An 8863-nucleotide genomic window follows, 5' to 3' on the forward strand; every position below is an offset into this window, starting at 1 on the left:
ACACACAGGGCTTCACGGGATGGGGGTGGAGCCGGTCCTGTCCTCCCCACCCCAACGAGACCCCAAGTCATGGCCCATGAATGGCCTTTCTGACTCCTGATCAAGCTACTTAACGGCCATGATCCCAGAGACTCAGGAGCAAATCTCGGAAATGAGCAGGTTTTGGCTGAAATCCCTCCAGATTTAAGTGTTAAAATTTCAGAATTTCAAAATTGCACGGCCACTACTGCAGCCATGCGACATCATATGTTATTCATAACCAGCAATAGAAAACAAATTGTCTACTGTTGCCTTTTTAGCCGATCTGAGTGTTGGGGTAAAATCTCAAATAATAATGGTGGGACTGGTGTCAAAATATTGAATGTGATAAAAGTAGAGAGAGACTAATGTGGAAATCATCTGCCCCACAGGTAGGGTTAAGGTGTGGGATGGGGGAATACTGGGGTTGTTGGGGGTGGAGAATGGGCACTGGTGGAGGTATGGGTGTTTCATTGTATGACCGAGACTTAGACCTGAAAGCTTTGTAACTGCTCTCACAGTGATTCAATAAATAAAATTATAACAAATAAAAAAAAGTAAGGTGTAGCTCATGCACAATTCAATCAGCTAAGCAGTGGCTGAATAAATAGCAGTACTCTTACATAAAAAAATAGCCTTAATTTTATGACAGGGTTACTAGAGACAGGGGTATGTTTCTAAGTATTGTAGTACATATAGAAGACACTGAAATATATCTCAGTAACCCGAACACTTGCTTACCCAAAAGACAAGATGCTCAAAAAGTTACTATCTTTCAACCTGGCATTGCATAGTTCCCTGAGGAGGGGATCTGTTTACAGAGATCTTTCCCCAATAAGAGAGTACAGCTTTCTTTTTTTTTTAACCAATTCTTGTTTATTTTGTAGAAATTGATGTCTTTTCAATAGCAGTTAATGAGATTTTCAGACACACTGGACTGAACTGAATTGAAAAAACAGTGTGATTCCACCACCCATATTTCATAATAGGGAACTTTTTAATTCTTCAAGTATGCTAGTAATGTGTTAGAATTTTAGAGGGTTCCCCATACCATCTTAGATGAGCTAGACCATCTATTTTCATGTTATATAGGAAAAGGCATGCAATAAAATTCCTGGTCATTACAACCTTGGCTTTTAGGTGCAGTGAAATTTCTTTGCATTTTAGGGACCACATCCTGCTGTGCTTCAGGGCAACCAGTGTAATTTTTGCATGCTAAGTAGAAGTGCTACCACTTGAGCAATCTTCCTAGTCCAGGGTATATTTTTTGTTTTGTTTAGTCTTTAAACTGTTTATCTGCTAATATGCAAGAAAGATAGTACAGGAGATAAGGCACTAACTTTGCGTGTGGATCACCCAGGTTCTATTTCTGGCACTGCATATGTTCCTCCAAGCAATGCCAGGAGTAATTCCTGATCACAATCAGAAATAAACCCTCAGAACAGACATGGATAGCCACAAAACAAGCAAAAAGTTTACATGCTAATCCAACACAAAAATAATTTAAAGAATCTAATTTGGAAACACTGATAATTATATTATCTAGAATAACATCTAGCTATTGGCTGCTAATTTTTAAATCTCATGTTTCTAGTTTAAAATATCTAAATTTATAACAAGAATCTGTCATTATTTTACTGTGTTGCCTTTGGCATCTTATTAGTTCTCGATTTTGAAATGTGTATAGTTAAAAAAAAGTCATAATCATCTACCTTGAATCCAAAAATAACATTTTAGAAAGATGTTTGTATTTCTATGTTCATTGTAGCATTGGACAGTAACCAAGATCTAGAAACAAATTAAGTACATAATAACATATTATAGATTGATCTCTTCACTTGATCACTTGCCTTCCCATTAATTGTCGATTTGCTCGAGCGTGTGCCAGTAACGTCTTCATTTGTCCCTGTCGCGTGCTAGTGTAGCCCAATGGCATTTGTTCGTTCTAGGAATATGAAGAGCCCCAAACCGATATTCATGATCTTGATGAAGAACTCTGACCATCTGGTAGGTGGGCGGCCACGCAGTCTTTTGACATCCTGTGGAATCCAGTCGGTAACGGCTCTAGTCCAGCAGTAGTCTTTAAATCTCATTACGTGACCAGCCCATCTGATTTTTGACGCCTTGGCAAACGAGACAGCGTCCCTGATTATTGATCGTTGACAGAGATCGAAACTCCGGATTCTTTCTCTCATTTGAGTGAAATGTGATATTCCAAGCATAACTCTTTCAATTCCTCTTTGGGAGACCCAAATAGCGTTCTCATCCTGTTTGCGTAGGGCCCAGGTCTCTGAGGCATATGTTAATGCAGGAAGAACAGTGGAATCAAAGAGATGTGCCAGGACCCAGAGGTTCTTCTTCCTCTTAGCTATTTCTTCCACACTCTTGAAGGCGTTCCAAGCCGCTCTCTTCCTCCTGTGCAGCTCGGGTGCCAGGTCATTTGTCATGTTGACTTCTCTACCTAGGTACACATAACTGTTACATTCGGAGATGGTCTTTCCATTGAGAGCGAATGGAGCATCAGGACCGAGGCTGTTTCTCATAAACATTGTCTTCATAAGATTCAGCTATAGTCCAACCTTTCCACACTCATGGTCGAAGTTGGCCAGCATTTGTGCCGCTTGGCTAATGTTTGGTGTTATTAAAATAATGTCATCAGCAAAGCAGAGGTGGTGTAGTTGCCGACCATCTATCTTCACTCCCATTCCTTCCCATTCCAGTCGTCGGATGATGTTCTCGAGGGTGGCACTGAAGAGTTTTGGTGAAATGGTATCACCCTGCCGCACCCCTCTCTTGACATCAATGATTACTTCTTTGTAGAATGGTGAGATTCTGGTAGTGAATCTGTAATACAGCTCATGAAGGATCCTGATGTATTGAGTTTGAATGCCCTGATTGGCCAGGGCTTCAATGACCACTTCCATCTCAACAGAATCAAAGGCCTTCTTTAAATCAATGAACGTTAGACAGAGCAACATCTTGAACTCCCGAGAAACCTCAATGAGCTTGGTTATCATGTGGATATGGTCAATGGTGCTGAATCCTTTGTGGAACCCAGCTTGCTCGCATGGTTGTCCTTCATCTACTGTTCTGCCAATCCTATTCAGGATGACTCGAGTGAACAACTTGTAGATGACAGACAATAGGCAGATTGAGCGATAGTTGCCAATGTCGTAGATGTCTCCCTTTTTGTACAGTAGTACAGTCCCGCTGGTTTTCCATTGGGATGAACCTTGCAATCAGAAAGGTAGCGTGTGAAGAGCTGAGCCAGCATACTGATGAGTACTGACGGCAGGTTCTTCAGGTGTTCAGTTCTGACCTTGTCTGGGCTGGGTGCTGCTCGTTTCTTTACTGACTAAATGGCGTTTTGGATTTCGGAAGGGAGAACATTGGGAACAACATATTCATCCTTGGAATTTGGTATGTTGGCAGGTGGACATGGCTATCAAAGAGATTTGAGTAGAAGTCATGAATAATCTTCTCCATTGCCCTTCTGGAAGATGTGATAGATCCATCAGGATGTTGGAGGGCTGTCTTCTTGGTCTTGTAGTTGGCGAAGGACAGGTGGGTGTTACGAATACTTTTCCCAGCTTCTGCTGCATCTACCGCTTCTTCCGCCCACACGGCAGAGCCTCGCAAGCTATCTGTTGTGTATTCGATATGCCAAATCCAGTAATTAATAGATTAAGACATTTTATTGTATATATCAAATGGAATACTACTCAGCTATAAAAAAAGATGAAATCATGACATTTAATGCTTGTGGTTGGAATTAGCACAAATCATGCTGAGTAAGATCAGTCAGGAGATAGACAAAAGAAATTTCTCTTATATGTGGAATATAAAGACACACAGTAAGTGAGCAATAAATCTCAATGGCAAGAGTCCCTAAGAGTTGGCATTCAGATATGAGTATTATCAAGAGTTAATATATAATGTTTTTTGAAAAGAATTGTAAATTGCATTCTTTTCTTCAATTTATTCCTAGATCCAAATACAATTGTACTTTTAGAAGAGGGGGATTTAAGAGTGGTTTTTTTCTCTTCAATCTATTTTCACATACTGGTGCTGTCCAAATGGGAAAGTATAAAACCATCTGGAATAACAACTACTTTATTCATATCAGAATATTAAATGTAATAAAATTTCTATGCATTAAGAATTGTTACTAGGCATCAGAAAGACATTGTTCTGTTGGTGATTTTAAAATTATAGTATCAAACTACATTTCAGAGTGTGGTTTCCCTATCAGCAATTAACACTGGGAAACCACTTACATTTCTTTTTGGGATAAATATGCCCTTACATGGACATTATTTTACTTCAATAATTCTTCTTAGGGGGAATTTTGAGTTGTTACTATGGAGAAGTTACATCATTTACTTCCTGTAAACTATCTTCTCAACACATTATTAGTTTCCAAAAACTGGGCTTTTTAATTTCAGCAGAGGTCTTATGCCTTTACCCCATGTGAAATATTTTGATGAACAAATTTTATTTTAACATACACCTGTTATTGATTTCATAATAAGTGGACATCAGAGTAGCAAGATTGAATTTTTATCAAGGAAAGAGTGGGATTGGGTGAGAACCAAGAAATTCCTCAAAAATAAGTAGCAAGATCTCAATGATAGGTCACATTTAATGTACTATGTAGAAATATGCTCAAATTTGATTTGCTTTTTACTTTTTCTTCATAACAGGTGAACCAGTTGATTCTATTGTCATATAGGAATGATAGCATAAATTGTAGTTAAATATAGGAAAAGGAAGAAAACTTGTTTACCTAGTTCCTGAAATTTTCTTTCTTTCCCGGACATCTCTTTCTGTTCCTTTTCACTCTTTATCCTTCCTTGTCTGCCCATAAAAATATACGAATATCTACCTATACAGATGGATATATATGTGCATATATATGGATACAGAGATAAATTTATATCTTGATATAATTAATGAAATGCTAGAATGAATGTAGTACTGTAGTATTGTGTGTCTAAAGCATAAATAATACATTTGTGAACCACAATAACGCAATATAAATAATTTTAATCACGTACAAGGAAACTGAGATTCAGAGAAGGAAGATAACATGCTCAAGAACACATAGAAGGCCTACAGAACATCAGATCATTTCAGCCTCTAGTTCAGGGCTCATCTCCTCTGCACAGGGGTTCACATACTTGTAAGATACTGTTTCTTTTCTATATAATATCATGGGGCTTTGTGCAGATGTAAAATGTGCTTTTCACACATAAGAACTTAGGCCTAGAAACATAATCTTTCAAATTTCTTAGTTTTCTTTCAAAACTTTCTGATACTTCGTGAAATAGTCCCACCTTTACTGAAGCAAGCCTATGTGCAGCTATTTCTCTAAATGTTCATACCTCTCTGGTCAGTTCAATCCTGTTTATCACAGAACCAAACAATTTGGAACATATAAATATGTGTAAATTCTCTAAAGGTTTAGACACTTTTCTTCCCCTAGAGATTTGTGTGTGTGTGTGTGTGTGTGTGTGTGTGTGTGTGTGTGTGTGTGTATACTCAGCATTTCCAAGCCTTGACTATTGCCTTAGGAAATAAGACAGCTTGTTTTGGCCACCATTTGGGAACAACACAATCGAAACATTGCTTTGACAAATGACACAAATGCCACTGGTGATGTCAGGGCATTCCCATGGAGTCATTAAAAAGGATTCCATTTAAGTTATTGAAAAAGAATATTAAAAGGGTTATTTTTGCTTCTGAGAAGGATCTTTATTTTAGCTGCATGATTTTGGATAATGTAACAATGACTGATAATCAGCTAACTTTTAGAAACACTTTCAAAACCCTGTCCTTGGTGTCTACTATGTATAGTGAATGCATTTGGTGCTAATATTTTTAAATGAACCACAAATTATCAGTGTCTGTTCAAACTTTATATCCTTCTTTTCCTTTCTCCTCACTCTTTTTTCTCTACTATTTCCTCCTTAATTTATTGTTAGTAACTGAATGACAAATTCTAATTTGTAGTATATACTCTTAAATACATTTTTTTACTCCATGAAAGTTCCATTTGAGTTTTATTTATTTTTTATTTTTATAATTTTTAAAATTTTTTAAATTTTTTAATGAATAACTGTGAGATAGTTACAGACTTACAAACTTTTGCGATTACGTTTCAATCATACTATGATTGAGTACCCATTCATCCCTCCACTAGTGTCCATTCTCCACCACCAATGTTCTCAGTATCCGTCCTAACACCCCCACTCTCTCCCCGTTTCTGTGGCAGACACAGTCCCTTTAATTATAACTCTCTGTTTGGGTGTTATGGTTTGCAATACAGCTAGTAAGGGCCATCAAGTTTGGTTTACGTTCTACTTTCAGCACGCATCGCCCATCCTGAATGAGTCCTTCAAGCATCATTCACTTAATGTCCCTTCTCCATCCCAGCTGCCTTTTCCCCCAGCATTTGAGGCCAACTTCCAAGCAAAACTCCTGGCCCTTATCTCTATTATCCTTGGGTGTTAGTCTCCCATTCTGTTACTTTAGATTTCACAAATGCACGCAGTCATTCTATGTCTGTCCCTCTCTCTGTGACTCATTTCACTTAGCATGATACTCTCCATGTTGATCCACTTATATGCAAATTTCATGATTTCATCTTTTCTAAGAGCTGCATAGTATTCCATTATGTATTGCACTTGAATTTTAAACTTCCTTGAAGATAGTAATTAAATATCTAGATGCCACTGTCACTTGTCATCCTGTTGTTCATCGATTTCTTTGAGCAGGCACCAGTAATGTATCCTTTGTCTTAGCCCTAGGATCTTAGAAAATGCCACATTCGAGGTTCTTTCATGGTCAGGAGTATGAACAACATTGTTACTGGTTTTTGGCATATTAAATATGCCACGGGGAGTTTGCCAGACTCTGCCGTGTGGGCAGGATACTTTTGGTAGCCGGCCAGGTTCTCCAGAGTAAGACTAGATAAGAAGATGTCGCACCGCCGTGAATGCGATTCTGTGCTTCTGGGAGCAGGATTTTATAGTCTGTGGGTCTTGGCCATTGATGGGATTACACGGTGCCAAGGCACTTGGTGGGTGTAACGCCTACATACTGGAATATGGGGGATCAGGGTGGAGGAGGCCCAGTCCCAATCCGAGCAGGCTTGGAGATCTACGCCCCGGGTCCCACACACCTGGGTTCCTCTGCCGGTTCCTTCATGCGTGAGGTTCGTCCAAACGTGTGGAGAGTGGTCTTAGGCATGGCTGTGGCTGGAACCAGAGGTCTTCAGCTGCCAGGGCTCTGCTCGGGGTGGGCAGTGAAAGAATGCAAAGGATTTTTCAAGATAATATTTTTCTTTTCTTCTTCCGAGTCATATCTGGTAGTGTTCAGGGCTTAATCCTGGCTCTGTGTTTAGGAATCACTCCTGAAGGTACTTAGGAACCACATGCAGTGCAAGGGTTGAACCTAGGTCAGTTGTGTAAAGACAATGTCCCTACCTATAGTATAATCTCTTCAGGCTGAGGACTATTTTTATTATATTATATTTTATTCAAAATAACATTTTAATTGCCCTGTTGAGAAAACACTGGTTCACAATAGTGTATCTGTATATGTTTTAGGGGTTACAATACAACAACACATATATCCAAAGCAGCAATATCCCCTAACCAAAGTCCACGGAGCCTTTCAACCTGCTCTCATGCCAGTTTGTTAATCAGTGCTATGATAAAAGGCTAATGGCTTATTTTCTGGACAGTATTTGTTCCTCTGATTTGTTTCTTTTTTATATAGTATATACTGAAATCAATCCTATTTTTTCCTTCTTATTTCTTTTAGCATAACCTCATACCACTTCAGTTGTAACAAAAGGCAAAATTCATCTTTTACCATTGTGCATATATCATAGAGACTTCATCTATTCATCTGTCCTTGGCATTTGTGTCATTTATATGGCTTAGCTATAGCAAATAGTGCTGTGATGAACATAGGCAAGCAGATGTAATTTTAAATTGGTGTTTTTGTGTGCATTAGGTATATTCCTAGGAGCAGAATTGATGAATGAAAGGATAGCTATGGATTTTTGAGAATGAATGATGATAGTTCAATTGTTTATATTCACTTAAATCACTTAACTTCCCGATAGTCGTCGATTTGCTCGAGCGGGTGCCAGTAACGTCTCCATTTGTCCCTGTCACGTGCTAGTGTAGCCCAATGGCACCTGTTCACTCTGGGAACATGAAGAGCCTCAAACCGATGGTTCATGATCTTGATGAAGAAGTCTGACCATCTGGTAGGTGGACAGCCACGCAGTCTTTTGACATCCAGTGGAATTCAGTCGGTAACAGCTCTAGTCCAGCGGTCGTCTTTAAATCTCATTACGAGACCAGCCCATCTGACTTTTGACACCTTGGCAAATGAGACAGCGTCCCTGATTCTTGATCATCGACAGATGTCAGAATTCCGGATTCTTTCTCTCATTTGAGTGAAACGTGATATTCCAAGCATAGCTCTTTCAATTCTTCTTTGGGAGACCTGAATAGCGTTCTCATCCTGTTTGCCTAGGGCCCAGGTCTCTGAGGCATACATTAATGCAGGAAGAACAGTGGAATCAAAGAGATGTGCCAGGACCCAGAGGTTCTTCATTCTCTTAGCTATTTCTTTGACGTTCTTGAAGGTGTTTCCAGCCGCTCTCTTCCTCCTGCACAGCTCGGGTGCCAGGTCATTTGTCATGTTGACTTCTTGACCTAGGTACACATAGCTGTTGCATTCGGAGATGATTTATATTACTAGGAGCAAAATTGATAAGTGTTATGATCGTTATATATTTTTTGACAAGTATCCATTCTATTTTCCA

Source organism: Sorex fumeus, unplaced genomic scaffold (assembly GCF_029834395.1).
Source record: "Sorex fumeus unplaced genomic scaffold, SorFum_2.1 ptg000129l, whole genome shotgun sequence".
Classification (NCBI taxonomy): domain Eukaryota; kingdom Metazoa; phylum Chordata; class Mammalia; order Eulipotyphla; family Soricidae; genus Sorex; species Sorex fumeus.